Source organism: Tenrec ecaudatus, chromosome 10 (genome assembly GCF_050624435.1).
Source record: "Tenrec ecaudatus isolate mTenEca1 chromosome 10, mTenEca1.hap1, whole genome shotgun sequence".
Taxonomy (NCBI): domain Eukaryota; kingdom Metazoa; phylum Chordata; class Mammalia; order Afrosoricida; family Tenrecidae; genus Tenrec; species Tenrec ecaudatus.
In genome coordinates, this window is record NC_134539.1 from 150703790 (window position 1) to 150731105 (window position 27316).

General features: G+C 52.3%; 1 long non-coding RNA gene across 1 annotated transcript in view; it reads right to left on the minus strand.

Annotated features, from left to right (window-relative positions):
• LOC142458401 (uncharacterized) overlaps window positions 1–27316 on the minus strand; it is a 148502-nt gene that overhangs the window by 76331 nt on the left and 44855 nt on the right. The window lies entirely within an intron of this gene.

Here is a 27316-nt window from a genome sequence, read left to right on the forward strand (position 1 = left end):
TCCCCAACAGAAACAGTGGGGGAAGGGAGATAGCGGTGGGTGTAAGATATGAAAATAAAAATCTATTATTTATTAAGGGGTCACGGAGAGGGGGAGGAGCTGAATAGAAAGAAAATGTCTAGAAAATGATGAAGGCAACATAGGTACAATGTGCCTGATACGACTGACATGTGGATTGTTGTAATAGCCCTCAATAAAATGCTTTTTTTAAAAGAATAAATACACCGGGCAAAATGAACCACCGATTCAACCCTTCGTGCACAAACAACCCAGTGACACTGAGGAGAATCTTCAAGTTAGCTGTGCGGCCCTCCTCACTCTCCTTCACTGGGGTGCCCCCCCGGGGTGCCCCCCCCCATCACCGCGCACCCCTGCCCCTGAAGGTTTCCCCTCTGACTTTTGAGGCTGCTGCAGCTGACACTCAGCTACTGGGGACAGAGGTCTCCAGAGAGCACAATGTCGGGAGCACCTTTTTGTGCTAGGTAGTGAAACTACTGGGATTGTTTGCTTTTAAGAAGATCTCAGTTTTGGTTTACATTTCAAAGAAAAAGCGATCTCAGGTTAGTGTCCTGAGTCTCGTAAGTGGGCCTCTAAGTCTCCAGAGAATGCGGGGTCCATGGGAATTATAAATTCTGTTCTGCATTTTGCCCCCTTTGATCAGATTCCTCTGGGGAAAAGTGTGATAAAAATATTCGGGAGTGGCAGGCAGGCACCCTCAGCTCTGGCATCATGACAGAGAAGACCGCTGGCCCCACACACCATGCCCCCCTCCGATTCCTTACTCGCCTTCGCCCTCTGTCTGCTCCAGATGAAGAGGTCATGGCCCTGCTTTGGCTGGCCCCTGGCAAGATTTTAAGACCCAAGGCATCACGGGACAAGCTAGGAGGTGGATCCAACCCCCCAAAGAGTCCACTCTCACGCACAGTGACCCTCTAGAAGATGCCCAAGGCTGTAAATCGCTTTGGGAGCGTTAATTGGAATGCCCTATGAAATCAGCATTCTAAACCTGCCAACCCCAGGAGGAAGGAGTGCCAATGAAGTTTAAGGTTCTACATGAGCAGCCCCAGCAGCTTCTCCCCCCCTGCCCCCTGCCCCCTGCCCCCATCCCTGTCCCTCTGCCCTCTCTCCCTCTCCCATGGCTGTAAATATACTGATCACACGTTTTCCAGTTCAATTTTTTTTAATGATTTGCATCTTATCGACACCAATGGCGATCATCGGCTGTATAACCCTAACCTTAATCAATAGATTTTCCCCATCCCCGTGAATTCCTCCTTTCTCTTCCCTACCAGCCCCAGGAACGGCCAACAATCGTAGGTCTCTAGACTCGCGGGACACCATTCTGATCAGCAGGAGAGAAGGGCAACAAGACGAAGCGTGCAGCCTACCAATTATCTAGGGCGTTTAGGAGGCAAAAGACAGACTCCGTATCTCAGAGTATAAAGGGATAAACGTGAAAAATAAAAAAAAACAAAAGGCGCCTGCAGGAAGAACTCTGGTTTCCACCCCAGGAGTTCCAGTGCGGCTGATTAGATGGGTAGAGACGAGAGGTCAAGTGGGGCTCTCACAAAATGCCAGAGCAGTAGACAAAAGAAAATTCTATTATATTTTATTGTATTTATATTCTTATATAAATATTTAATATTATATTAAATGTTATATTGTTGGATAATATTTTATTATAGGTATAATAAATTCTCTATTAATATATATGTATCTAGAGAGAGATGAGGGTCCACTAGGTTCTCTCAAAGTATATAATATATATGCCTATATTATAAATGCCTATGGGAAGAGTAAAGACAAATGGGGGGATCCAAGTGGGTGGTCTGGAGACAGTCTTGGTACCCCCAGACCAAGCTTTCAGGAGATGAGCTTCTACAGCTGGGTGATCAGATTTTAACATTGGTAAAGCGAGATACCATTGACTGGGTGGTGGGGGGGGGAATTCTTGATTAAAAATTTGGTCTATATGGAGCAACAAAAATTTTTGTAGAACGTAAAGTGAGTATTGTAATATATATTTTAAATTTCAACATAAGTACAATTTAAAAATATAATACATTAAAATTATGTATAGTATTATTTTATTCTTTGGCATATTTCTCATTTGAGTGAAGTTTTGTTTTAGTAGATTGCTGTTGTCGTTAAAAAGGTCATGAAATGTTTCACAAGAATTTGTTAAATTATATTTCACACATAAAATGGCTTTCAAAGTCTCAACACTTGTGATTTTTCTGATGTCCACACTTTATTTACCGTAGAAAAAATGCATTCAGTTGCAGCATTAGTTCCTGGTAACGACAACGCGTATTCCACAATTTTTAGTGCATTATTGTATGGAACATGGTTTGTTTCAAAATGATGAAATATTTCTAACCTTTGTTCTCTACTGTGATTGTTGCTGATGCCCAAGATTTAACCTTTTCCTTATCAGTATATTTTTTAATAATGATACCTCATTAAGAAGATCATTTTGGAAATATTACTATATGGGAAATTTTGAGTAATATGATCGAATTATTTTTGCACATCATTCCAATTAAGTTCTTGTTTTAATGTAACCCAATGAAAATGTTCAATATCATTGTAATGTACTGTCCACTCTTCTAAATGATCTATGCAGTTACTATAGAACTTTTAACGTGATTCATGATATCTGCACGATTTATTGCACCTTGTTCTTCTAGTTGGCTTATACTATTACGGATAGTTAGTGGAAGAAAATTATTTTCTAACCACTCTTGACACTGAAATTTTAAATTATTAACTTCATTTGCTACTTCGGTTACCGAAATTTTGTCACCTTCAATAAGTTTTATAGCATTTTGAAAAAGAGCTGCTTGATTGTGTACAAACTCTAGCCAAATTGTTGAAGATTCTTTTTTAAAAAACTCTTCTAAAATTCTAGGACATTTATCCTGTGATAGAAAGTAGGATTTCAAAGGATTGTATATTTTCAAAATTCTTTTGACAGCTGTCAAAAGAGCTAACCAGCACGTTTTACTGTATCCAAGTATTTTCTGATATTCAATTTCCGCAGTTTCACAAAATTCTTTAAGCATTTCATTGCGCACAGTGTACATATAGAAATAAGAATATATTTTAATAACAATATTTTCCACATCTACAGGCAACAAATCAGCAGCTGTTTGAATGGCATTACGTATTATGCGCACTGCACAACCAACACCAATAATGTTTCGATTAAGGTTTTTGTTTAATGTTTTTAAAATATCATTTGTACCTCTTCTCACTTTTCCTCCAAAATTTGCGTTCGTGTTGTCTGCACACTGTGCAATCGTTTTATGTTTTAAATTGTTTTTCTCCAAGATATTAATAACGGAACTGAAAATTATTTCAGAAGTTTTGCTGGGCACAGAAACGATATCTAAAATTCTAATTTTTGTTCCAGTTTCCGAATAAAAAAATCTAATAATGGTTGGAAATAACTTTATATCCTTATGATTAGATGCATCACAATATATAGATATAAAATTAATTTTTTTCTAGATTTTTGTTTAATTCTGAAAATGCATATGGGGAAGGCACATTACACACAATTAACTTGGATTTTGTTCTAGCACAGGCAAATTTTTGGTTGAATAACTTTTTGACAACTTGTGATGTACATTACACAGATCTGAGGGAATGACTGTGATTAATAGCACAAAAGACATAAGTCCTTCTGCTAATTTCTTTTCCTCGTCTTCATAATTTGTTTTCCGGAAAAATTCCTGTATTTTGGAGGAAGATGCAGCAGTATTTAAATATCTTTTATGTTTTTGTGTCTCCAAGTGCTTTGAAATATCATTTTTCCCACTGTGCAAAATAGAAAATTCACCATTACATTTCTCACATTTTACCATGTAATCGCTTTGGGGTTTTTTTTAATAAAAGGAAATTCACTTCTTAGATCATCATTGAATTTGCATCTTCTTTTCTTATTCATTATGTTAAAATCTAAATATATATATTATTATATTATAAATTATTATGTATATTGCTTAAAACACAGCAAGTAGGTACATAATTACATAAACATATTTTATTGTTAGTTTATAAATTAAATTAATTTGACTGGTATAAAGTAACTATATATTTTTAATTATTTTCATTTTAATCCTATATTTCTTTCTAAATAATAACAATACTAACTTGAATTATTTTTTCTCTGAATTTGTGGTAATGTAAATCGTAAGTGTCACTTTCAAGGCCGGCGCTAGACTTTTTGCCGCCACTATGAAATATAAATAATATGAGTACTGTCTGCTAAATTCAAGGAACTCTATGTATTTATGAAATAACCTAAATTATCTGAATAGCTGATTTGTTGACATCACTTGTTTAACCAGCACTAGCCCACAGTACGATGTGTATCGTCTGAGAGACAGTTACAAAATGTTTGCGTCGTTGCCAGTGCCAAAAAATGCCATTGTTCATTAAGTCCAAACAATGGTGGTTGAATTCTAATTTGAACTTTGATAAGCAGTTCTCCACAATTATTTGTTATTATTAAAGTTTAACATGACAAAATTAACAAAAATAATAGAAACCTCATATCCTGGCAAAATAGCCACATGGCAGCCGAAAACCGTATATTCCCTTCCATTCTCCCGCCGTTCCCTAGCTTGTCATGCATTCTTCCCAGAAATCGGGACTTTTTTAAAATGCCGCGGGACGTGGGACAAATTGTTAAAAATCGGGACTGTCCCGCCAAAAGCAGGACTCTGGTCACCTTATTCCAGAGTCATTTGTGATATTGTTGGCTCATCTCCTGATAGGCCCTTGTCTAGCTCTCCCGCTTCAGCCCCGTGGCTTGCTTTAACCAACAGAATGTACGAGATGTGATGCTGTGTCACTGTTGGCCCTCGGGGGGTGTCCGGGAGCCTCCATTTCCACACTTTCAGAAGCTGCCACATAAGAAGTCCTTCCCGTCACCCTGCTATCGGGATCATGGAGCGAGACCATGGGACAGAGGGCAGCTCTAGAACAGTATGGTGAGAGAGGGCCAGCCAAGGCCAGGACACAGCCAACCCTCTGGTGATTGAACCCCCCGGAGTAACCACCAGCCAGACCAGCAGAAGAACCGCCCTGCTGAGCCCCACCCAGATTACAACATCCTGAGAGCCAGTCAGACGGTTGCTGTGTTTACTGATTACATTTAGGGCACTGTGTGACACAGCGATGGGTAACTGATGCAATCCCCAAAGGCTACCCCCAAAGGCTACCAGCTGTACTCACTGGCTGGCCGATGCCAACAGACCGATTGTGCAAGATGCGTGAAAATAAACAGCAGCAATACAGAATCCCTGATGTCTACACGGGATGCCCTCACCCCGCCCATCCCCAAGTGGGGCGCATCACTGGCACCCAGATAAACGTCTATGAAATGAATGTGTGGCCGTCAGTCTGAATTTAACTGAATCAGGAAATCTATCCTAGGCTCGCTGGTTCCTGCAGACATTTCCTGGGACTCGCAGGCCGAAATGCCAAGACACATTACCATAAACTTGCCCATTATCTCCGAGGCTCCTAAAGTTCCTTTCTTCTTGTCCACTATGGTTGGGCAACAGCTGGCCACTCCTCCAATAGCCACCTGGACCAACCTCAACCTCATCCCGCTCCCTTTCCATCCGGAAAGAAGGAACGTCACTTGCCTTCTGCAAGTGTGGCTTTGCCAGCCTTTTCTGTGGAAGCGCTGAGGGCAGAGGAGCAGCCGTGCACTGGCTGGGGTCACTCAGGTCCCTAGATGAGATCCGAGGGCCCAGAGTGCTGTGTTAGAAACAAGCCGGACATGCACAGAAAAGGACACGTGGGCACTGTGAGCACAGGAAGGAGGTGGGGAGAGAGCGGTGACATTAGGGGTCTGGCAGCAAGGTCACACACGAAACCCGAAGGAATCATTGGATGGAGAGCCCCCAAACTTCGCTCCACCAACGTCCACCCAAGTCACAATACAAAGTGAAAAGGAAAAAATGACAAGAAAGAAACCAGTATGAGAAACAACCGCAGGTCTCTTCAGAAGCTGGCCCCAGAGCACATGCTTCCCGGCCATCGGTGGGCAGGTTGATGGCCTGGGAATCGGGTAAGATTCCCAAGGTTCTCCTGCTGAACGTCGGCCCCAAAGTCCTGGAGCAGGGATCTGGGGAATTGCATTTGAAAAGCAGTCCCACAGGCAATTCCGATGCACAACTGGGTTCGGGACCACTCAGTAAGCTAGATTACATGGAAGCCAGGTGCCCTGAGGTTCCGAGTTGGGATACTAACTGCAAGGTTGGCAGTTCGAAACCACCAGCCTCCCTCTGTGGGAGAAAGATAGGGCTTTCAACTCCCGTAAAGAGTTTCAGTCTCAGAAACCCACAGAGGCAGATCTAATCCGTCCTATAGGGTCCCTGTGAGTCAGAATCAACTCGATGGGGGGGGGGGAGGCAGTGACCCCAACAGGGTAAGACTCAAAAATATTACAGGAGCTCTGCTGTTGCTGTGAGAGATAAGTGTTGGGCTGGTGTCCACAAAGTCAGTGGTTCAAACCCACCAGCCACTCCACGGGAGGAAAATGAGGCTGCCTACTGCCATAAAGATATGCATGTCCCCAAACCGTTCTAGAGCTACGAGTTGAGTTGAACTACATCGAAGTGAAGTGGGTAAGCACACACTGATTAAGGACTTTCTCCATCCCAGCACGAGACCTCTTTAGAGTGCTGAAGGGCAAGGGTATTACACTGAGGACTGAGGTGCACTTGACCCAAGCCATGGCATGTCCATTGAGTCACACGGCTGTGAATGGTGGACCAGAGAAGAATCCACGCCTTTGAATTGTGGTGCTGGAGAGGAATGTTGAAAGAGCCCTGGGCTGCGAAAAGGACAAGTCCATCGGTCTTGGAAGAAGCACAGCCAGAGTGCGTCTTAGAGGCAGGGGCGGCAAGACTTGTTGTCGGGAGAAACTAGTCCCTGGGGAAGGCATCACGCTTGGTAAAAGGGGCAGGGAAACCGGAAGATCCTCAAGGAGATGGGTGGACACCGTACGGTCATAACAGGCAGTCTCCTTCACATGTTCAATGATTTAAAATGCAGCGCAGCCCCACCAGGTAAGACGACCGTGACCCCCACAGCGCACCGAGAGAAACTGAGGCTCAATTAAAGGTAAGTAAGGTGCCACCAGTCAGAGCCCATGTAGGTGGGGGAGCCCGGGTCTGAGTCCAGGCAGCGGCGCTCCGGAGCACACATCTCCCCCACCACGCCCTGCTCCCTCCCTGATCTAAAGGGAAGGTGCGTTTCCTGGGAAAAGCCAAGGCTAGACAGTGTGGCCCAGCCGTCACCCCGCGCGTTTCCCTTGAAAACTGGAATGGGTGCTCCTTTGGAGAAAACGGGAGGGAGGAGATGCCCTGAGTCACAGTGGGTTGAACCAAAGCGAGGATTTCTTTCTCCGTAGAACTTCCCCGGCACCTCCACCACAGGGTTCGCGCACCTCCCTCGGCAACATGTGCCAGGCGTCTCGATCCACAGGGTCTGCTCCGCCCTGGGAGGGCGGTGGGCAGCAAGATTGGCCTCTCCTCTGGAGGAGAAAGGAGGCTTTCTACTCCAGGAAGGAAACTGACAGGAGCAGCTCTCCTCTCTTCCAGAGGGTCGCTAGTGTCAAAATCAACTTGATGGCAGTAAGGTGTTTGTTTCATTGTATATTTGCCTGGGTGTGTGTGAGAGAGAAAGAGATGAGATTGCTCATATCTAGCCAGCTCCCCATGACGCTGCTGGTCCTGGGACCCGCTGTACATGGTGAGCATCTGGTGCCCAGTCCTCCTGGGGGAGACAGCTTTGTTCCAGTTTATCTCCCAGACAGGCCTGACTCCCACTCCTCAACCCCCAGAACACCAGGTCTGATGCAGTCCCCGGCTCTGGAGCTCCAGCTCTGGAGCAGAGACCAAGGCCCAGACACTGGGCCTGATGCTGATTCCTAGGTGCTTGGACACCAGTCTGGATGTTGATTCCCGGAGCCTGCACACACTGTCTACCTGAAACATGTCCACACCATGCAAGTCTCACCGCAGGTCCTCGGGGACCCAGGCCTTCTGGAGATGCCCCATCCTAGCATCTGAACCCAACCGTTTCTCTGTCCTTCCTCGCCCTGTACCTGGGCCCTGGCACACCTGCGGGAGCCTCAAGTAGGCAGCCCCGGATCACCGGCCCCACGGCCGGCCAGGCAGGGCGAGGAGGTGAAAGCAGGATACGAGGAGAGTGAGGAGGCCCCGTGAGGTCTTGTGACTGGCTGGGCCTCCTGGTGCCGCCAAGGTGGTAGTGCCAACACGCAGTACTGAAATGCTTGGCCTACCTCCGAAGCAAACAGCCAACACACACAGCCCCTGGTGTCTCGGTGCAGGCTGTGTAAACAAGGGGGGCAGGGAAAAAAACTACTGGTCACAGGTCGCGCTTTCAAACACGCTGAAACAAAATCGACCCTCTCTCCAGCTCCCGCTCCCCCTGACCTTTACTCTTTATTAATTTCCACTGGTCCCCGAGGTGGCCAGGGAGCCTGGTGGGCAGCTCCTCGGAGCTGTGCCCGCTCTGCCTGCAGCAGCCTGGAAGGAGTGGCTGCAGTCACAAGATCCACCCTGGAGGCTGGCCCAGGGCAACAGGCACTGCCACCCAGTGCTAGAGAACTCATGGGGGGAAGGGTGTGGGGGGCGGAGTAGGCAGTAGGGAGGCCGAGCTTAGAGGAGATGGCCATGTTAACTTCACCCTTCCCAGGTCTCCAAGCCCTGAGAACCACTCCCAGCATCCTGGCTTCAGACACCACCCCACCACAGGACCCCATGTGCTACGGAGAGTTCCCTGGGCTGTAATCGTAATGGTGAGAGAAGACTGCTAGGTCTTTCTTATGCCCCACCGCCAGGAGGGCTTGGCCCTCCAACCTTCAGGTAGCATAAAGCCAGGGAGGCAGATTTACGCAGGGCTCAGCATCTCCCCTTCTCTGCGATTGGGGGCTGCTTGCCTGCTCTTTGTTTTCTGGTTCTGTACCAGGTTCTGAACTTTCTGGCGGCGAGGTAGAGTACGGGGGGGAGGGGGGATTTGTGCATGAATCATTTGCTGATCAGAATGGGGCTCCCTCTGCAAGTTGAAACAGCCAAGTCTCTTACTCAACCTTGGATCAGAGGTACACTGGGGGCGGAGTGGGGGCAGTGGCCTCTAGGGGAATCCACACAGTTTCTGCCCCCACCCCCAACCTAGGGCCCAGCAGCCAGGGCTGCCCTGCGGACACCCTGCCCAGGAGGACAGTGGGCAACAGCTCGGCGAAGTGGGTAAAGAAGCAGTAACAGGTGATCCTGTCAGCCGAGCCTGCAGAATAGGCTACGCGTCTGTGGGTGGAAAGAGCTCCCCTCCGGTCCCTGGGAGGCATTTCATGAGGTATCTAATGTAATCGGCCACCAAGCCGGGCAGACGACAGGGTCAGACCCCGGGGAGGCCTTTGTCCCTTGTTTCCAGGTCATCGTAAAGGGCTGGTTCCGAAAGCATAAGGTCTCTGAGCCGGGAGACAAGCAACGGCACAACCAGTTGTGGGTTGGTGGTTCCTGTTCAAAGTGCCAACACGAAACTCCTGCTACACCTACACGCCTGCTTACACACCTGACACACACCTTACACGTCCACTGTGTGTTCCCAACCAGCGGACTCCACCTGGCCTGTGACAGCGTGACACTGAGCTCCAGAGGGCTCTCTGGGTTGTGAGGGCCTCAGAAGATCTCCAGGCCTTTCTTCCCCAGCACTGCTAAGCGGATTCGAACTGCCGCCCTCTTTGGGCTCCTACCCAAGCCCACTGCTACGGAGCCAATTCCGACTCGTAGCCACCGTATGGGCAGAGTGCAACCGCTCCCCGTGGGGGTTCTGAGGCTGTCAATCTTTATGGAAGCTGGCTACCACCTTTCTCCCGTGCCACCAGGAATTGGCTCCATGACTGTGGGTTCAGTTGGGTTTGGGTAATTCCCCAGAGTGAAGAAGGCACTCAAGATTCCAGAGGTCAAGTAGAGGCACCTTCCTGCACCCAGTGAGCTCTTCCTCGCCCAAGGTCATTCTCACTGTCATTTTCTGCGCCGGCATCACGGTCGTCAGTTTGACTCTGTGTCTGAGGCGCCCAGAGAACACACACAGCAGGAGTGAGGCTGGAGTGAGACACTGCTTTGCAGCCGCAGAGATAGCCTCGGTTTTTAAATGCGACACCATCAAATGTTGACGGGAACACAGAGCAACTGGAATGCACATACATTGTTCATGGTGCTCAGAACATGACTGGTCTGCTCCTTGAAAACAACACACCGACCGACCTGTGTCCCAGCAATTCTGCTCCTAATGATTTACCCAAGAGAAATGGAAACACAGGTCCCTGAGAAGTCTTGCTCAAAGAAGTGTAACAGCACAACTTTATTCCAAACAGGGCTACAGCCCAGGTGCCCATCAGCAGGGAGACTGAACCAACAAACTGTGGCATCCCCACCGGAGGGGACACCGAATGGAACAAGGCTCGGACACATGCAGAAACACAGATGGGTCCCCAGACCATCCTGCCGAGGGAGAGAGCATTCCCACAAGGAGCATGGATCGCATGACTCCGCAGACAGGAAGTTCCTCTGGAGTGAGCAAAGGTCGTGGAGTGAGCCGTGTCCCTTTAAAGTATGTGTCAACCTAGCTGGTTCTAGATTCCCATGACGTAATGATGTCATGTGGCAATCATGGAATGATGTAATCTGATGTGACCTGTCTATTGTAATGGGATTAGGGAAAGGGATTCAGCAGCCTGACTCTGATCCCAGCCCTGATCTGAGGTACAGGGCCTGCCCCTGGGATGTGGCCTGTATCACCTGCTCTCTTAAAAGACACAAAAGGAGAGAAGGAGGAACAGGAGAGGCAAGACCTCAGTGGCACCAAGACCGAAGAGTCAGGAGTGGAACATGCCCGCAACCCGGGATCCCTACCCTGGGTGCTCCTCATCCCCCGGGGTATACTGATGCCAAGACACACAGAGACCTCTGGAAAGGAAATGAGAACCAAGAAGTCGGGGCGGGGGGGTAGGGGTGGGGGAGAGCCTTGCCCTAGAGCTGATGCCCTGAATTCAGACTTCCGGCCTCTTAAACTGTGAAAGAGTGAATCTCTGTTTATGAAAGCCCCCCTTGTGGCATGTCTGTGACGGCAGCAGGAGATAATGAAGACGCTCATTTAGGGAGAAATACCATCAGTCAGTGCCACTGGGGAGAGGATGGGGTTAGGAGGGGAACTTGGGAACTTCTTAGGATCATGGTTGTGTTTCTAAATATAGGCCACTTCATATTTACGCATCGTCCCAAACCTCAACCCACTGCCATCCAGTTGAGGCCGACTCAGAAGGAGTCTAGAGGGCAGAGAGAACTGCCCCAGTGGGTCCCCGAGGCTGGCATCTTCACACCAAAGACCGCTGTCTTTGAACCTCCCACCCTTCGGGTTTGCAGTCAAATGTGTTAACCACCAGGTCACTGGGGACCTTTCATGCTGTGCCGCGCACGTGAGCAATGTTCATCTCGTAAACCAAGAGGAGCATCACCAGCAGGAAGTGAACTCCAGGCAGTTCGGGTTCAATTCCCGCCCCATGCACCTCGTGCCTAGTTACCACCCCCACCGGTCAGTGGAGCCTGTCCTGCTACTGCGAGGCGGGTTTCAGCATCCAGACTAAGACTAGGAAGAAGGGCCCGGGGACCGACTTAGGCAAACCTACAGAGGAAAAGATAGTAAAGGCCCAATGCCTGACCAGTTGTGGGGATGGCGCAGGCACCAGGCAGTGCCCCGTGCTGCGGAGGCTGGGGTGGTCATGAGCTGGACGGAGAGCCCTGTACAGCTAGGACGGGTCTCAGAAACAATGGGGGGGGGACTCCTGGATGGTCCCTGGAGAAGGATACCGCGCTGGGTGAGGGAGAGAACCAGCAAACAAAAAATGAAAAAGACCCTCCACACAATGGACGAATACCGCGGCGGCAGTGTCAGGAGGGGCCGGCGCGGCCAACACCTCACCCTGACAGGGATGCTGAGCATCAGACTTCGGGTCCGGATCTGAACTGGCCCCCACGTGAGACCCTTCAGCCACTGAAGACCCACAGGACAGCGTTGACCCAAGCACAGGGTCCGGGGGTTCTGGAGGAGGGGGAATGGAGACAGGAATCTCAGGGAGGAGGTGGGAGAGGGCGGGCCCCTTGCGGAGGTGGCAATGAATGAGTTGAAAGGAAACGTGTATGGACAGCTGACTGTCAACCTGACCGACTGTGGTGTCAACGTTCACCGACTCTCCGTTTAAGTCTTTAAAAAGCAAGAAGCGGCGGGCATAGGGGTGTGCCTTGCCAGCTCTGTTCAGCATCTCTGTAGACGTGTAATCTTCTATCATAAAACATCGAGGGGGCAAAGAAAATGGAAAAATCATCCCAAACGACGTGGTAAGGAACCCTGGCTTGGTGTTTCCAGAGCTGTTCCCCCAAAGCCTTGGGGCTCGGGTCAGGGGGCACTGGGGCGAAGGGCGGCCCGTGTAGGCACTTGGGGCCGGAGGTACGAGCGGGCTCCTGCAGGGGGTTCCCTTTGGGGTCTGGGTTAAACCCAACGCCTGGGCTGCCCAGGCCTGTATTGAGTTACTCCTCACAAGATGTAATTTCCTGTTCCGCAGGATTAAGCACCTCTTGGACATGAAATACCTCGTGCTAAATAGCATTTTGATGAGTTCAGTGTAAATGAATCAGAAACAAATGGATTAAGTTTCGCGGTGCGCATGCCGACTTCAGAAAAAGAAAAGGGAGCGCTGGAAGCAGACATCTCGGAGGTGGGGCGAGGAGCCCGGTTCCCAGCTGGGCGCGAGCGATATCAGCATTGGCAGGAAGGACTCCATGGCCTTGCAATTCGCCACCTTGGCCTGGCACCAGGGCTCCCTCAGCCCTGCTCTTGAATATTCAAATGAGCCTCAGAGCCAGCCCTTTTCCCCTGGAATGCACTGGGGAAGGAAACGCTTTGAAAGCCGCCCTGAGATTTAATTATTTTTTCAAAGGTAAGGCAGTATATTTTTATCCAGGACTAAATAAGCGCTTTCTTTTTTCCTTTAAACCCTATGTTCAAAGCCGGGAAGGGCTCTGAAGTTGGTTTGGGAAGGTTGGGGGTCCTGCTTTGTGTCCTGTCTGAGGACAGTCTATCTTACTGCCAACTATGAAGGAACAGCAGAATGTGGGGTCGTGCAAGTCTGACCACCGCTGTTCCTTCTTGGGGAATGGGGAGCAGGATGGAGTGGTCCTTTCCAGAAGGTCAGAAGGGATGCTGCTCCAGGTGCCTCGGTTTTCAGCCCAGGTGCAGAGCACCCTGCTCTCTGGGCAGGAAGGAGCTGGAATGGATGCTGGGCTCAGAGTGAACTGCCTCTGGCCCTTCCCCTGGGGACATTCAGCTTATGGGCATGTCTTTTCTCAGTCACACAACCTCCCTGGTGGAGCCCATGGGTGCGGTAGACCGAGACTGGGTAAGGTGTTCGGCTGTTAACACCTAAAAGTTGGTGGTTGAGTCTACCCTGAAGCCACACAGAAGAAAAGTCTGGTGTTCTCCTCCTGAAAGATCAGTCATTACCTTCACTCTGACACACAAAGGGTCCCATGTTGGATCCACTGAGCAGCAACTGGCTAGTTGGGCTGGCTGGCTGGCTGGCTGGCTGGCTGGTTGATTGGCTGGTTGGTTGGTTGGTTGGTTGGTTGGTTGGTTGGTTGGTTGGTTGGTTGGTTGGTTGGTTGACTGGCTGGCTAGTTGGGCTGGCAGGCAGGCTGGCAGGCTGTTGGTTGTTTGGTTGGCTGGCTGGCTGGCTAGTTGGTTGTTTAGTTGTTTGGTTGGCTGGCTGGTTGGCTCGTTGGTTAGTTGGTTGGTTGGTTGGCTAGATGGCTGGTTGGCCGGCTGGCAGGCTGGAAGTTATGAAGCAGGCCTAAGGTAAGGCAAACCACTGTGTTGCCAGGGATACATGAAAACATCTCCAGTCCTTAGAGGTGAGGTAGGGCGAGTACAACCAAAGTCAATGAATCTTTTTAAGGAAAGCTAGGCCTGGGGTCAGGGGTGGGGGGAATCATACCCATGAAAGTTTTCTCGCCTGATTTAGAGACACCACACAGACACACCCACAAGGAGTATTTGAGCAGAGGGCATGGGGTGGTCATGGGAATGGAATCAGAATGATTCTCTGATATTTAATATGCATGTAACTCATTAACCTGCTTCTGCCAAGGGAACTCCAATTCATGGGGACCCTGCTGGGCAGAGCAGAACTGATCCATGGAGTTTCTAAGGAGGCACGTGACCAACCACATCTTCTTCCTGAGGAGTAACAGCTCTTAGATCTCTATTAAGTGAATTAGCAACTACATGTAAGTCACATGCTCCTCTCTCAAGGAGGTGGCAACAATGAACATAGATGGTTTGGGGGGGAAAGATATGCTCAGGGGACATCAGATAGCTGCATCTGTTAGGGACACAGTTCACCTGGCCTGTCTTTCACCTGGAAGAATGGAGGTGACAATGGTGAGTAATCCTAGACCACTTCAACTGAATCCCTTCAGCGCTCTCTGAGATCGGGATCATGAAACCCACCTGAGAATAAATCACGTCACCACCCAGCGCCACAGGGCTAGCACATGGAGATTTCAAATCCAGATAGCTCGGGGTTCAAAGTCTACCGAGGCTCTGAAGCACAGCCTATCTTGCTTATCTGACTGAACCCAAAGGCAAGCACCTAACCCCTGGAGAAGGATTGTACTGGTTGACTGAGAGATGGGCTAGACCCCGAACTGAAAACATAAGGGGATCTGTAGCTTTCTTTGACCTGTGGGAACAAGCACCATCAATTATTCTTTTAACACCAAACAATACTCACCATAAACTGGGTCCATGACTGTGGTGAATCACAAAGGGGGCAGAATTGTGGACACATCTTAGAGATAACAAAATGCTCTGGGCGAGTGAATCATTGGGTCTGGGGGATTAGGACTATGGTCTAAGGATCAGCAAAGTCAACTGGCATAACAGAGTTCGCATGCCACCTGGGTGAGTAGGGGCTGCGTCTTAAAAGGTTGTGAGCAGCCTCCTAAGGAGCAAGTATTGGGTCCCCACCCCTTGCACCCAGAGGAGAGAAGAGTGATGAAGATCCAGCTGACTAAGGGACCACAGAACATCGGTTTCCAGAAGCCTGAGATCAGAAGAACTGGATGGTGCCCGGCTCCCACCACCAACTGCTCTGAAGGGATCGTATTAGAAGGTCCCGGGGAGAGTGGGAGAGAGACGTGTCACAAAAACCCAACTCGTATAAGAGACAGTGTCTACTGGTCAAAGAGAGACAGGTGGACCCCTACCCCACCCCGAGATGATGGCACATTGTCATTCTCCAGGTCTGGAATGGAACAGGGATGTACATACTGACCCAACATCAAATAGCAGGGTGGTCCACTGAGGGGTCTGCAATGGAGCAGTTGAAAGAAAACATGCACGGATTGGTGCATGTAAGATGGATGGTTTGTTCTACGAACCGTCGCCTGGCTCTCAAGGAAAGGTTAAAAATCAAGAAATCATATGCAAGATAAAAACTAAGGGGGACCCATGAGCCCAGCGCTCCGGCCCAACTCAACAGCACCTAGCAACTGACACCCAGCCCTTACAGGAACCTGTTCACCTTTGTTACAAACGCTCCCCAACATGTAAATGGGCTCGCTGTAGTTTTTGACTTTTTATTTGGGGATCATTTTAGGGTAAACACAAAAGGCAGAGTAGCACATGTTCACTCCATCCGAGCATCTTTCTTCATCATGAGACAACCAACAAAACTGAGAAGTCAGCGTTGGGACACTGCTTGTTATGACTGGGTGCCGCCCGGTCCCTTCCAGCTCACGGGGACCCCATGCGACAGCGTCAATCTGCCCCTACAGGGTTTGCTTGGCTGTTACACCGAGTAGCTTCAAACAGCTCGTGGGGAAATGGTGTTATCTTAATTTTGTGGAAAAGCTGCATTAGCTCTCAGTTCTAGTTCCCCCAAAACTTCCTGAAGAATCGTGATGGGAGCAAGTCACCAGGGTGTGTGGCCGCCACTGTGCCTCCAGGGGCATTACTAATAACTCTAGGGTTTGAATTCCGATTGCACCAGGTGTTCACCAATGCTTTCTCGGTTCGACCCAGGATCCCTGACTGCAACAATGTATCATACACTCTCTCCGCAGATTGTTACTGTTCAATAGCGAGTCACAGGCATATTTTTACATCAATAACTATAAGTCAATAGCAGTGGCTTCAGCAGCTTCCCAGTACCCTACTCTGGAGATAGCTGAGACCCTCCCCAAGCCCCAAAGCCACCGCCATTGAGTCGATTCCAACTCTCAGTAGCTCTGCAGGACAAAGTAGAGCTGTCCCGTGGGTCTCCGACGCAATCCTTCTTTACCGAAGCTGGTAGCCTCATCTTTCTCCCCAGGGGTGACTGGTGGGTTTGAACCTCTGACCTTGCGGGGAGCAGCTCAGGTCCTCAGAGTAAACCTGAGCAGCGCCCTGGTGGTGCCCAGACTCAGTCTGTGACATTGAGGATTATGCAAGTCTGTCTGAAGCCATGCCAAGCTGGGAGTGGGGTCCTTTCCAGACGGTCCACCTGTATGGTCACGCTCACTCCCGACCCGCCCTCCCAGTGGCAGGTTAGTAACTGGAAGATTGCATTCATTTGGGGCCAATCAGAGACTTGAGTCTTCTGCCAGCCCGGGGTGGGGGTGGGGTGGGGGACAGTTAAGGGACCTCCATGGAAGCTGATCATTTTGCAGCCCCGAACCAGCCCCCAACCATGGCAACGAGTCGCCCAGAAGCTCAATCTGCCTTCGTTCAAGCTACTTGACCCCTCTCCTCTCGGGGCCTGGTGGACAGAGCCAGCTTGGGGTTTTGAGGGAGTTGCTTTAAGGGTGCACAGGCAGCCCCCACTGAGTTTATTTGCCTTCCCACCTCCAAATGCTGCTACCAAAACTCCCTGAAGTGACGGCTCTGTGCAGGCCAGGGCAGTGACACACACAGCAGGGAGGACACAAGGACGCCAGGACTGGGCAGTCTTTTCCTCCCTCTCTGCGACAGTGAAAGGAATTGAGGGGACCGGTGGCGCTGACAACGCTTATAGTGGCATGACTGGAACCTGAACCCAGAACACGCCCAGCATGCCAACTGAGGCCAGGGTTTCTTTCCCCTCCCCTGAAAAAAAAAGCCCTCCAGGTTTTTACCTGGAGGCTCTTGTTCCTGGGGGTGACCTATGCTTCGAAACACTATCAAATGCTACAGATTCGGGGTCCTTGGGCAAGGGCTGGCAGAGAAGGCTCAGAGAAACTAGACCCGCCCCACGCTGGGTCATTCTGAAGCGGCACCCCGGTTTGAAAAAAGGAAAAAGAAACACAAAATAAAAACAAAACAAGCCACTGGTTACAGGGAATGCTGAACCGTGCCAGCGCCCAGCTTGAATTCATACACATCCCGACCTCTTAAAGGCGTAGGGTGGAGGGGGGTGGGGGGACCGGACACTGCTTTATTTAAACCAAGGAGGTCTTCTCCCCACATAACTGATTAAAAGCCCAGGAAGTGGAGTGCTATTCTGGGGAGGGAGAATGGGGGGACCACACGTTTACTTTCGCTACCCCTATGTTGGCAAGCCGACCCCTGGGGTTTAGGTCATGCCCTCCCGTCAGAAGGGCTCAGTGTTGGGGGTGCAGGATGCCAGATGCACTTGCCCCCAAGCAGAACAAACCCCATAATCTGGGCCTGTGACCTCCCCAGGCCTCTCCGGGCTGGGCGGGCGGCTGGTAGAACCCATTTCATTCTTGAATCCTGCCCAGAAACCACAGTGCGGCCCAGAGAAGAGAGGAACTGGATGGGTCATGGAGGAGTGGGTGGGGGGGCACAAAGGTGACAAAGGGGACCCTCCTCTCATGGGCTGATAAAGGTCTGGCCACAGGCAAGCAGCCCCAGAGGCTGCAAAGGGAATGCTTGTGAATTCAGCTCGACTGCTCTCAGCGGGAGCCGGGGGTGGGTGGGTGGGGGAGAAAGAGGGGTTGTTCCTGCATCCACTAGACTCATGGGGTCCCAGCATGCACTGCCTCCCGATGCCCCACATGTGTAGTGAAGACCCCTACCCCAGTGTCTGCTCCAATTCACAGTGACCCCACGTGTGTCCTAAGGACACCCACCTGATGGCCACTCCCACTCACAGCCAGCCCTGGGTCCCGAGGACCCCCGCTCCAAAGGTTTTTACAGATAGTTTCCTCACCGACCTCATTTCTCCTGTGCAGGCTCCCATCAGGAAAGCACGCACAGGTACACACGCACACTCCCCCTTGCTGTTTCCTAAACAGCTGGTCTCAGGCCAACAGTGCATCAGCGGCACCTTCTCCGAGATACAAAGTCACAGCCTCATTTTCAGCAGCTCCAAGTGCCCGGCGCCCTGCTCGGTGAGCCCTCCCCCTGCACGGCATCCCCAGCTTTCCCCTCATCACTGCTCCGTAGACACGCCAGGGGCAGCGGCACCTGGACAGTGCCGACGGTGTTCCTCTGAGCTGCCTCGTCTTTCCTCCAGGGCGCCGTCGGGGTGGACTTGATCTTGCCACCTTCCGATTTGCACCACCCATCAGCACCCCGTTACAATGACTCAACCGGTTCACTGCGGCCAAGTGGGCTCTGAGAGGGCAGAACCACCCCTGGAGGCCCCCCAGGCCGGGAGTCTTTCCTGAGGCAGACAGCCTCATCTTTCTCCCTTGTAGCACCCGCTGGGTGGGAACCGCTGACCTTGCGGTGAGCAGCCTGGCTCCTAAGCAGTGTTGACACAGCGTGCCTCTGGCAGGACGAGCATGCCTGTCCCGGTCTCCTGAGGCCGATCTGAATGTCTCAGTCACGAGAGCCATGCCCAGACAAAACCACATGGCCCTGCACGTGAGCACGCACATACGTGTGCTTCCGCGGGGGGAGGGGGAACGGAATTGGAGACCAGGGGCCACGCTCGTGGTGGTTTTACCCAAACCCCAAGTGGTAAGCAATATTTCCTCTGTGCTGCGTGTGTTTGTTTTTATCCTGAGCGGTTGACCAAGCCCCGTAGGCACACACGCGGACGGGGCGGCTCCGTGGACAGGCCCAGGGACTGTAAATAGAATGCGCTGCTGGGGGCACATAAAGCCCCCAGCAGATGAAGCCAGACATTTAGGGACAGCTGGCGTGCCTGTCCCCACACAAAACTCAGACCTGGTCCAAAAATGGCAGGGGCCACCCCTCTGGGGCTGTGCCAGGGTGGTGGGGAGGAGGAATCAGGGGTGGAAGAACATTCTCGGGCACTGAATTAAAAAGAACCACCAACAACTTGCTGCCAGCGAGTCGATGCCAATGCACAGCGAACCAACCGACAGGTCAGGGGGGAACTGTCCCAGCAAGTTTCTGAGTCTGTGACTCTTGACCAGAATAGGAAGCCTCGTCTTACTCCCTCCGAGCGGCGAGTGGTTTCGAACTGCTGACTTTGTGATTAGCAGCTCAACATGTAACCACTAAGCACCCAGGGCTCCTTAAAGTCTGGATTGGACAGCCTTTATCTACAGCTCCAACTCAGCCAGGCTGGGCCTGGAACACCAGCCCAGCACTCAGTCACAGGGACAAAAAGTCCCGTGACTCCTGCCCCCAAGGGTTTGGTCCTGGCCGATAGGTTGGCTTAGTAGGAAGAAGGCTGAGGATCTCAGGTGTCCCCTCTTCCCCAGGACCCCAAGTGCGAGACCCAGATTCAGTAATATATTCCTACAATCTGCGGAAGAACCATGACCTTTGATGTGGGAGACCCAGGTTCGATGCCCAACCAAAGAACGCACCTATGCATAGCCACCACCTGCCTGTCCTCAGAGGCCTCCGTCCATGCTGCTGGGATGCCAAACTGGTTTCAGCAGAGCTTCCAGACCAGGGTGGCCTAGGGAGAAAGGCCTGGCAGTCCACTCCCATAAAAATCAACCAGCAAAATCCCCATGGGCCATTGAGAGAACTGGAGGAAGCAATTCCTGATGGGAATTCAGATGGAAGCAATCCCTGATGGGCCATTCAGAGAACTGCAGGAAGCAATTCCTGATGGGCTCTTGACATAAAACGAGTCATTTAATCCTTCTAGGCCTCACTTGCCTCATCTGGGAAAGGGGCATAATCGGAGTGCCAACCTATGTGCGGTGCCGAGGGGTGTGGATGCGCGAAGACAGTGACAGACTTAGCCTGAAGGTGAGGTCTCTTAATGCCCGCGAGGCCGCGAGCCAGTACTGCTAGGTTAGAACCCGAGCAGTAGAGTGGGCTCTGTGTGGTGCTGCTAATCAGCAAGGTCCGCTGTTTGAAACCACCGGCCGCGCCATGGGCAAAAGAGGCGGCTTTCTACTCCTGCAGAGAATTATAGGCGGGGAAACCCAGAGGAGCAGTACTACCCTGTCCTTTGGGGTCACTATGAGTCAGAAGGAACTCCATGGTGGTGAGATGAGTTAGGATTCTTAGGTGGATCCCTGGGTTAAAGGGTTAAGTTTAAGCCCCAGGGGACAAGCAGATGCTGTCACCCCAGTTCTGAATGCTGGTGATTCCGGGATATCAGTAGAGCCAGGCTTCACAGGGTTTTAATGGCATGGTCTTTCCAAAGTAGATCACCAAGCCTCTTTCTTCCAAGATACCACTACATGGATTTGAACTTGGACCTTTAAGTCAATATCCAAGTGTGTAACTCTTTGTACCACCAGGGACCCCTCCTCAGAGGGCAGGCTCAGGCTTCCCCCCAAATCCCAGCACATCCTTCAGTCCTGGAACCCTTGCTGTCCCCTCTTGACAGCCCCTGGTATCTCGGTTCCCAGTCTCTTTAAGCTGTGGGGGTTGGTGGTGACTTAGGCTGGTCTCAACACAGCAGGGAGCCCTCCTACTCAGCCAGGACATGGCTCTGGTTCTGGTCTGAAGGAGGCAGGGCTGCCACTGGGCCTCCCCATGCTCCCTGCTACCTCACCGCCACCATCTCCCCCAAGGTGGACGTGTGCAAGCTCTCGAAGGCAGGACCGAGGCCTATTTCCACCTAGAAACTGGCACGAGCACTGGGGGAAGAGAGATCAGGCAGCAAGAGGAAAACAGCGGGTGTCCACCCCTCTCACGCCCCACTTTAAGGTTGGCTTCTCTGAATGCACACAGAACTGGCTGGCCTCCTCCGAGCCAAGGAGGCAGGACTGGGAACCGGCAGAGACAGGGTGGTGAGCACAGATAGGGCCCGAGAGGCAGGGCCCCCACTTCCAGCTTTTTGGCCTGTTCCCAGCAACAAGACACTAACCCCAGGGCCACGCTATCACATAGCCAGTGAGCTGGAAGAAGGTGGAGAATTTTCACACAAACACACACACAACTGCCCGCACTGAACCCTGGCTTGGGCATGTAGAAAATGAGGACATGTGCTCTGCCCAGTGCCCACAGCCCCCTGCCACCCCAAGAACAGAATGCCAGTCTCCTGAAGGTCAGACCTGAAGGTTATGGGGGAAGGGGCTACAGGCACACAGCTCTGCCAAGGGGCCCCTGATGGGGGTGGTGTAGGGCCTGCCCAGTAAAAACACACAACCAAGGTCAGGGTCAAGGTCACGAGTTCCACCATGTCTACCCAATGCTTCCACCTCCCTCCAGCTCAACTCCCCTGGGGACAGAGTCTTGGCACAGAGGCTGCTGCAGAGACAAGCCAGTCCCTCCACAGCCCCAAACGAGGCAGCACACCTCCCAGGGAACTTCCCACTGCATCGGACACAAATCCATTCCACTGGCACAGACGAAGGCTTCCCTGGTGCCCAAAGCTACGTTGTCATGGAGAGTGCCCGTGTTTAAACTCTGATCCTCAGAGCTATCAAAAATTAAAATCCTATCCACGTGCCCGAGAGCGGCTCTGAGGCTGGAGCAGTGAGCTCCATTAACAATGACCTTGCGTGCTAGCCACGGGGTGGTAACTCTTTGCAAAAGAAAAAGCCAGGCAGACACATAACTTAAAGACTTAAATTATGGAGTCAATTCCAGCTCAGAGCGACTCCATAGGACCAGCGTAGAACTGCCCCTGGGGGTTTCTGAGCATTTGACTCTTTATGGGCATAGAAAGCCAGGTCTTTCTCTCAGGAAGTGGCTGGTGGTTTCGAACAGCTAACCTTTCTGTGAGCAGCCCGATGCATAACCGTGATGCCACAGGGCTCCGCAGGACACACAATCGGAGGGAGAAAAGAAGAAAAGAGCACTTTGTTGCCTGGCTGAAAGGTAGCCGTGTGTGTGTGTGTGTGTGTGTGTGTGTGTGTGTGTGTGTGTGTGTGTGACAGAGAGAGAGAGAGAGAGAGAGAGAAATACGAAGCTGCCTCTTTTAGAAAACAAAAGTGGGTCCTAGTCTGATTGCCAAGCAAAGCAATCTACTCGTCCCACAGGGACCCGCTGCCGGAAGCCCAACCTGTTCTGCCTGCTCACCTGTGAGGAGGCCCCACGGGGCAGCAGGGCGGGGTGGGAGCAGCCCTGAGACAGACAGACACACACACACACACACACACACACACACACGGGCTGCAGAGACACATGAGGAGGTAGCCCCACTCCTGCATCACTCTCAGCCAGGGATGGGGCCTGCATCCCGTCCAGCACCCACAGCCAGCCTGTGCTCCCGCACGGGGGCCCCCAGAACTACGCTGCACCTGTCAGCCCCCAGAGGGACAGGAGCCTGCTTTTGCTTCAACCTGGGTGCAGCTGGGGCACAGTAAGGCCTCACGGATGCGTTGTGGGACAAACTGGGGTCACTCAGGAGTCATAGGCTGCCATGTGGCCCATGCCCCGGGGGGACAGCTGGTGGAGCGGAAGGTGAGTGAGGCAGGAAGCGCTTTGCTGCCCAGAAAGTCCCGGGTGAGAGGAGGGGCGGGGAGGTTACCATTGTTGACTTGGATAAAAGAAAGGTATTCTCCACACAGACTTGGCCATTACCTGAGGCTGGGGCCTTGCAGGATCCTGGAAACTGCACATGGGCCTGATGGAAAGATACGGTGCACTTTCTAGATCGTCTTAGCAATGACCCTGTGCGGGTGTGAGGCCAGAATGGCAGCTGCTACAAAGGCGATTCTCAGGCTCCGCCAGTGAGCCAGTTAGGCAACGTCAGAGCTGGGACTCAAAGCCCTAGCAGGCTCCAACGCTCACGCCACCAATTGTGTTACACTGACTCTCTGACTAAGTGTAAGGCTAAGAATCTTGATCAAAAGGGGGAGACATGCAAAACAGAACCCCAGGTTATCAGAGAATGCAGGTGTGTGTGTGTGTGTGTGTGTGTGTGTGCGTGCGTGCACACGCGCGCGCACCCCCAGAACACTTGCCTGGGGTCGCCTTTAAATTTCAAGCCTACAATTAAAAAGATCCGCTTGCTGCCTTCTTTGGAAGCATCCAAGGTTAGCTTGTCCCATTAGCACTGGACTGCCTCAAACAGGATGCTCTTCTGAAGAGCTCTCAGGGATGTGGGTTCAATCTTGCAACAGTGCCTGCAGGGGTCAGGTGGGGGCCTGGGCTGGATCAAGGCAGGTGGAGGAAGCGTCGCAGTTCGGGGGACCTGATGGTTTCATTGAAACTCACAATGACCTCCCGGAGTGGATGGTACAAGTTCTCCGAACCCCACGTCCCCTGCCATTGGACGGTGTGACCAGAGCCTCAAACCAGCCACTGCTGTCCATGGGCATGAGGCACCAACCCCCGGGGGTCCCCGGCCATCCCTCCACAGACTCCTCCCTCAGCCCTGACAAAAGCCAAAAGTGCACGCGAGGCCTGGAAACCTGGGAGCCTCTCCAGGCTGGGGCCAGGCCACCCATCCTCCTCTGCTTTACACTTTGCAGTCACACTGCTCCGTTGGGTTTTCAAGGCCAGAACCCTCCCCACGCTGATCTCCAGGCCTTTCTCCCAAGTCGCTTCTGGGTGGGTTTGAACTGCCAGCCTGAACGCTCACTTGCACCCCCTCCCCCTAGGGGCTCTGACCATTCCCCACCTCTGCCCAAACCCACTGCCACCCTGAGGGCTCCTCTCAACCCTCTGCAGGGTTTCCGAGACTGGAAACCTTCTCAGGAGCAGACGGCCTCGCCTTTCCTGCATGGGGGCTTGAACCGCCAGCCGGGAGGTATCAGAGACCCTGGCTTCCCTTAGCTCTGCCTGCAGGCAGCAGCATCCCGCAGGAAAGGTGGCTGGGGGCGGGGGATAGGGGAGGGCGAAGCACAGGGCACCCAGGGACCTCAGTCTGCATCGTGGAGTCAGCAGTAACATGGTGGCCATCAAGTGGAGGTCCTGTGACATGACTGAGTGACTGGGAGGGGGACGAGACGGGGGGCTCTGCGGGATGAAGGGCAGAAGGGGTACAGAACCGGAGAACTGGCAGATACCCCCCGGGGAAACGCTGTGGGGAGGGCAAGATGAAAGGGAGACATAAAGCAATTCTGACAGGTTAACAGACAGGTAATATCCCAGCAGTGTTTACTTAACCAGGCTAGCGCTCCACGCTGAGGCGCCCGCGCCGGGCCAGGCAGGGCTCCCCAGAAACAAAGATCCAGTCAGAGAAGCCCGCACAGCAGCGGGGCGGATGCCAGTGGCCCGGCCGGCTGGGGCCCAGGCTCAGCAATCAGCAGAGAGGCTTCCTGGAGGCAGGACTGCAGAGCAGGCCTCCAGCAGAGCCCACTGCCTGCACATGGGGGGGCCTGCCTCTGGCCAGCATCCAGGAATGGGTGGGCATGGACAGCCAGTGCACCACAGCGCCTCGGCCCTTCCACCTGGGGACAGAGACCATTTCTGCAAATCCTCCTCCAAAGGCCGTGCTGGCCAGATCTTGAGCCAGGGGTGAGAGTCACGCCTGCTCCAAACATCCCCGTGGGCCCGCTGGGACGTAACCCCCACGCTGCCCTCTCTGAGCAGCAATATCCCGAGGTCAGTACCCAAGCCTACTGGGGCCTCCGCCTGCTCCTCTGTAACACGGGGTGATCATGTGCACGGGGCTGCTGGGAGAAACAAGGACTGTATTAATTATTAACTACACATTGATAACGTTGCAACGAATGGAGATTCCCGGGCACTCCACTGTGCTCACGCAGCACCTGTACAGCGGAACAAGGGGCCACTGTGTGGGATGAAATCAGGAAAGGTGGGCGCCAGGGTTGTGTCCTCCCACCCCATTTGTTCAATCTGTACACTGGGCAAATCATCAGAGAAGCTGGATGGGATGAAGAAGAGAGGGACGTCAGGATGGGAGGAAGGTTCCTGGACAAACTGCAGTATGCAGATGACATAGCCTTGCTTTTCAAAGTGAGGGGGGCTCGAAGCCCTTGCTGACGAAGATCAAGGACTGCCGCCTTCAGGGTGGATTAGGTCTCAATGTAAAGCAGACCCAAGTCCTCACAGCCGGACCAATGGGCAGCACATGGTCAATGGAGCAAAGGTTGAAGTTGTCGAGGATTTTGTCTTACTTGAACCCACCATCAATGCTCACGGGAGCCACACCCCAAAGTTAAGGACACAGTGCATCGGGTACGTCTGCTGTAGAGGCCCTGTGACGTTTGAAGAGCAAGGCTGTCATTCGGGTGGCTAAGGTGAGGGGGAAGGAGAGGGAGGCTGAGTGGGAGGGGCTGACATCTAACAACTCCATGCATGCCGTGCAAACCCTTGGTCATGCAGTTAGCACGCTCGGCTATTAACCAAAAGGTTGCCATTCAAATCCACACGGGGTGCGTCCGAAGAAGAGGCTGGCCACCTGATTCCAGGAGGTCAGCGTCACTGGTGAGTCATGGAGGGCTAGGGTGCGCCTGAGCCAAGTCAGGGTCTTTGCGCCCACCTCCTATGTATGGCAAAGCTGGTGGTGGACAAGGAGGACCAGAGAAGAATTGAAGCCGACGGTGCTGAGTAAGAATATAGACAGTACCATGGACTGCCAAAACCCAAACCCAAACCCAAATCTGTCCAGGAGGAAGTACGGCCAGAATGCTCCTTCGAGGACAGAGAGACTCCATCCCACACACGTCGGGCATGCTGGGGGGGGGGGGGGCGGGCACCATCCCCTGGAGAAGAACAAAGGGGAAGACCCGTGGCAAGATGGCTTGTCGCCGTGGGCGCAGCACCGGGCTCAGACGGGACTGTGAGGATGGCGCAGCGCTGCGGGGTGCTTGCTGCATCACACACAGGGCCGCTGTGAGCACCCACCAGCGACAGGAATGAATGGAGTGTTCATTTCTAATGCTTAGTAGATCCGTTAGCAATTATAAGGGATGCACACACGAGCAACGTGGGGATTCAATAGGATCCCACGCTCAGTCCTTTCCACTTCCTCCTGCCGTTGCCCTGACCAACCACCCAGCCAGCTGAGAGGTATGGAAACTCAGGGTTGTCCACCACGTTCTCACAGAACCCGGAGAAAGGGCCTTACAGGGACGAGAGAGGTGTTGTGCTGGCATCGGTACCAGGGTGGGGCACCCCAAGACTCCCCCGCTCTCTGGGAGCTGGCAGCTGCCCTCTGGGTAACGTGATAGGTTTCCATGCCCCCGCATTTCTCGGTGGACTTGCGGGCGGGCATTGGAAGCTGTCAGGCCAGTACACACGGGAGCCAGCTCTGACTTCATTTCCTACAGGGCTCCCGGCCTCGGTTCCAGGACACTGTGTTTGAGGTCGGATTATATAGTTTGGGGTTATTAGGAAAATCGCTGCGGCTTTCAATAATAAAAATCTGAGTGGCATCTGTCAGCCCCGATTACCAGGCCCTGCTCCGTGATGTTCCCTTCCCCTTTCATGTTTTTTCAAAGTGCAATGAAGTAAGCGTTACCCCTACCGCAAGGCCTGCCGGAGCCGGCTGGACTGGGTCTAAAACACGCCCCCAAGGCTAGGACCAAAGACCAGGCTCCAGGTCCTCCAACTGGAGACTCTTGAGAAGAACAACAAGGGCCTGGTCAACCTCCTTCATTTCACCCACGGGAAGTAGGGGCCCAAGGTCGGTCAGACCGGTCCCGGCCTCACGGATCACTGCACAGAAGCCGGGATCAACAGCAGGTCTTGTCAAAGCTCAACCCCAGTGCTCCAGGTTCTGTGAGGCAGCTTCCAAAAATCCGTGTCATCAGGGATGGGAAGGTCATCGAACTTCTCCCGGGACTTTGTGAAGCCCCCTGGTCCCACCCAGGTATCATGTCCTGTGTGTCCATGATGAAGAGCCACACACAGCACCCAGGGTCCTCTCCTACCGCCCCAGCCAAGTGGTCACCACCCGTTGGTTTCGATGGTCCCCTGTGGGCCTCCT